We start from the raw sequence: 4,964 nt of genomic DNA, 5'->3' as shown, positions 1-4,964 counted from the left end.
TAATGCAAAAAAAACAATTAGGTTTTACCTGTGACCTTCTTCCATTGTCTTGATGCCTTGATGACTTGGAGGATTGCTGCTGATGAAAATGAGCTTGGGTGCTTGAGTGTTTGATGATCTATGTTTTTTGGTCATAGTTTTCTTTTGCTCGTATCGATGCATCTATTGCCAGTTGTAGGAATTTGAATGGGCCGGCTACAATGGACCAGTTCTCAAAATTCCACCCTATCTCAAAAAGCCACCCTATTTTTATTATATTTATAGTGGAGCCGCCCTGTTTAACTATAGTGGAGATGCAATTCTCTAAAAGCCATCTTGTTTTAACTATATTTACAGTGGAGCCGCCTTTTTCGTGATGACGGGTCAGCCTTGACTTTGTGACAGGCACTTGTGTGTGGGGGGCAATGACTTTGTGTGAATCACTTGTGTGTGTGGGTCAATGGTCTTGAATAACTTGACAAGCACTGTGTGGTTAGCTTTGGTATTGTCGTGTTATACTAACTAGATGTCATGGCTGACAAGGTCAGTTTGCATGAAAGCTAAATGTTGCTTAGTTGTTGAATCCGAAATTCCAATGGTTAAAAAGAGGAAAATTTTACAGGCTGCTAGCAGAGCAGGTAGCTCAAGGACCTCCGCAAGAAGGGGTGATTTGCTCAGTACACTAGATCAAGGTACCACATCCCTCCAAGGAAGCAGTCCTAACCACAAAGCTGAAGTGTCCCCAGAGAAGCATGCCGACTCTATTCATGTTGTCATGGAAGAGATTCCTAACCCAGCCAAGCTATGGGTGTTGGAATCCTAGACCAACCTGTTGTTGGAAATGAAGACGGCTCAGGGGATCGGGATGAATTTGCCAAAGAAGCCCAAGAATTAGTAGCTGCCAGTGTAGTTGGGCCTGACCAGGCAGATGACGATGGTCAATCTGAGAGTGTCTCCACCCAGACCACTACCTTAGACCTGGCTACCACAGGAAAGAAAAAGATAGAGATCTATGGAAAAATTTTGGACACTTCAACGCCACATGCATTTTTGGAGAGGATCAAAGTGAAGCACATCTAGCCACCCCCTATGGTCCCACTGTGCGGAATTCTTCCAACCGAGGCAATTAGGAAGACTAGCTCACTTACAGAGAGGAATGTTTCAAGGAGCTTCAAGAAAATGGGTGGCTATATTCCCAGCAAAGGGGCCTTCACCGTCAGTATCTATGATTTAGAGGGAGAACATACTTTGTTAATAGATGCAATGCATGAGAGCTGGGATGATGGGTGGAATGAATTGAACCAGAGGTACGAGGAGGAATTGCTTCAAAGCGAGGAGTGGGGTCCCTACCTTACAGGCAGAATGTTGCATATCTTGGATGGAAACAATAGCCATTGGGCATGGATGGCTTGCATAGCTGAGGGTATGATCATATTTAGCCATATTGAATTTCCTGCATAGCTGATTGTAAAACCTGTATTGATTTGTCCTCAGCACAATCCTCTAGAACAAGCAAGCATTGTAGTGTCTTATGCAATTTTCTAGAGTTTAGGAAGCAAGATGTTGGAGAATTACTTTTCTCCCTGTCACGCTTAAACAAGTAAGCTCCATTGGTATTTTATCATTATTTTGATTTACTGTGAGTAAATTGCCAGTAATAAATTTCTTTTTCTTTGGTGTTTGTCTGACATAGGATAAACGAGTTTCCCTTTGTGCCAGCCACATTTGGGATAGACTCTTCCAGCTTAGGAAGCTAGGTGAGTCTGACAAGATCACACTTTTGTCCTACCTGGAAGAAGAGGACGAAGCATGGGTGGAATCAGAGATGAGGATTCAAGGTGGTCGGGGTAAGAAGAGCTGGTTTTCATTGCCCATTCAAATCATGACCTAGCTAATCTTCAAGGATGACATGGAACAAATAATTGAAGAGCAGTCAAAGGGGCTTCTTATTGATGACAAAGTTAGCCGTGACAAGATTATAAGGAACATGGAGACACTTTATCGAGGTAAGACATCAAAGTTTGCAAGGATTGCAGACCCAAGCAATGGGGAGAAGTATTGGAATGTTGTGATGTCACTGCCTTGGCATGAGCCATCCACCCACATTGCCACTGAGGAGAAACTGAACATGATAGGATCATCAATGATTAGTGATGCTGATAAAGCTCAGATTGTGTGCATGTTGGACAACCACAATGCAAACCAGAGAACTTTGGAGGGACTCCCAAATGACAAAGCTAAGGTCCATGATTGGCTGCATAAGTATTGCTTTTGGTTGCAATTGGCAAACCATGGTCGTATACTCATACAAGAGATAAGGGAAGTCGATCATGTGCCTCCACCTCCTGAATCTTGTTGGAACTCATACGTACAGCTATGCAGAATGAGGTTCTTTCGAAAGGCTTTCAAGACTAATGAGGGGGGAATAAAGTTTTCTAATGAGCTTGATCTTCAGCCCGCCGGCTTGAAGACAACTGCAACACGGGTGCTTTACAGGTGCAACTCCTTTCTTTTCTTATTTCTTCAATTTACTATATTGGTGTAGAGGCTCATTTCATATGTTTGATCTCTTGTAGATGGCTCCGAAAAGAGAATGCTGAGAAACATATAGCAGAAATACCTGCCATGGAGTACGTTTGGAAACAGGTGGACCAACCGGTTTACATGTACCAAGATGTGAAACTTGGTAGGGTAAGTATAGCTCTTTGATGATTCAATGAGCTCCTCTTGCAAATAATGTTGTCATGGCCCATGACAAGTGCACATTTAATGTAGCCTCTGAGTGAGGTGGAGACAAGGCACTGCCCTTGGTGGCTGGACTTGCTTGGTCAATGGGCACTAGAGGAGGAGTTAGAGTTGTATGACTTGCACAAGACACAATTGCAGATGGGGACAATAGAACATCAAGAGTGAGGGGGAGGCTCGATATCTCACTTTTCCTCCACTAGGTCAACAATATCTAAGAGTAATGGCAAGAGGCCTCCAACACCAGTAAACCTCGGCAAAGAAATAGTTAATAAATACTTGGCGGCACAACAGCGGTCTAAAAGGGAAAGGACAACCACCTTAGGAGCGTCCAGCAGCAAGGGCACTTATGTTGCACCTGAATTGAGACCATCAGGTAAGGCTACAATATAGAAATGTCTTTGGCACTATCAAGTACATGACGGCGCCTAAAAGAAGAGTTGCGTGCAGGCACAGTGTTTTGCTTTCATGTTCAGGTGGAGGAGTTGTGGAAGGCAATGACTAACCCAGTCAAGAGCGAGGAGATGACCCCTAGTGTATCTGAGGCACTCACTATTGTCTGCAGCGTAGGGAGGATTAAAGGGAATCAAGTAGACAATTGTGTTTATCTAATAATTGCCGACTTTCCTTCTAATATAGCGGTGGAAGGGTTTTCCCAGAAGAAGGTTCCAGGGTGAAACAAGCTTGGCCCAATGACATTTGAGAGAACTTTCAAGCTGGCAAACCTCTACCTCTCTGACTTGGGATATCTAGTTTGCTTGTATCCACTAGAGTAAGGAGTGTCTATTGAGCACATAGCCACCAGATTGGGGTTTGCAATGTTCCAACGATAGATTGCCCATTGCACTCCACCAATTGGAACCAAAATTGGGCACATTGTCATGCATGTGAGTCTCCCTCCATTTGGTTTGGGTTGTTTTTTGTGGCCAAGTATTGAGTGATATATCTATGTGGTTGTGCTTTTAGGTGCCTTTTTTAATGCTATCGATCTTTGTGAGATCATCCACCCCAATCACAACTTTTTATGTACATGAGGACCAGCTAGCAAAGATGGACCTAGGGGAGCGTTTTCAACTAGCAAAGGACATAATATATGATGTGTAGGAACCTAATTGATGCTTTGAATCTATGCATAGAATTTTTAATCTTGAAAGAATGTGCATGAAGGTAACAATGTGTAATTTTATGGCTGCTCTGTCATGCAGGGTTCCCCTCGAGGATATTTTAGTACACAAGGGAAAGCCTTGGCGAGGTGGGACTTAGCGTGGCAAGAAACTGGCAAAGTACATAATATCCTTGTTTAGTTGCATTGAAGACACAGTGCTCGACCTTTTTGCAGGCACAAGAACGTTTGGGTTGGCTGCTGCCTTCATGGGTTGCCATGTTTTGATGTTTGAAGGAGACGACCGGATCTATTCTAGACTCCTTTTTCCTTATCGGAGTAATGAATTGTAGGTGACATGTTGGAAATGTTTTTCATTGGTATATGGTTGAAATTGTTGTGTACACATAAGGCTATATGCACCGGATTTGTTCTAGACTCCTTCCTTATCGGAGTACTAAACTATAATTGACATGTTGTATGTTTTGCATTGGTGTTTGGTTGAAATTTTGTGTTCACATAAGGCTATATGCAGATTTCAATGTTGGATTGAGTCTATTTTGTGCATCAGGTTGAGATTTTTTTTGGAAATTGTAGTGTTGTGCATCAAGTTTCTCAAGGCTAATTCAAGTAGTTTCCTACTGAATAGTGGTGTGGCTATTTGAAGCATCAAGCTATAGCTCCTCTTTGATGAAAATCGGTCACGATTAGAGGCTCGCTGATGCATGCATACATGCATATTCTTGTCAATGCAGAACCTGGCCCTTCATCCGACGATGGTTGGGGAACGTTAGCTTCCTATCCTCACCCAGGAAGGTTCCTATCCAACGATGGTTGGGGAACGTTAGCTTCCTATCCTCACCCAGGAAGCAGAAGGAATTGGTTGGACTTGTCCTTTCCTCACCCCTTCACTAAGACCCGAGAAGAATAAAATACTACCTGACAAAACATCACAAACAAAACACTAGTTATTAAACTTCAGTCGACTCCTACATGTTTGTTGATTATGTAGTCAATCTCACCTGCCTAAATTGTGGAACCTCACACTACGACTGATTGTTATACGAATTCCAGTTGTTTCTCCTCCATAGGATGCATTCCGCTGTTTGATATCCCTCACTTGTCCTTTGCGTCGAAT

The 4,964-nt window shown here is 43.0% G+C and overlaps 1 pseudogene; it reads left to right on the top strand.

Annotated features, from left to right (window-relative positions):
• The first annotated feature begins 505 nt into the window (after nucleotides 1-505).
• LOC147420842 (uncharacterized) lies at nucleotides 506-3,828 on the top strand (annotated as a pseudogene).
• Nucleotides 3,829-4,964: the final 1,136 nt, after the last annotated feature.

This window comes from Adiantum capillus-veneris, chromosome 28 (genome assembly GCF_014529385.1).
Source record: "Adiantum capillus-veneris isolate H3 chromosome 28, ASM1452938v2, whole genome shotgun sequence".
Classification (NCBI taxonomy): Eukaryota; Viridiplantae; Streptophyta; class Polypodiopsida; order Polypodiales; family Pteridaceae; genus Adiantum; species Adiantum capillus-veneris.
This window is presented reverse-complemented; position numbering and strand designations above follow the sequence as displayed.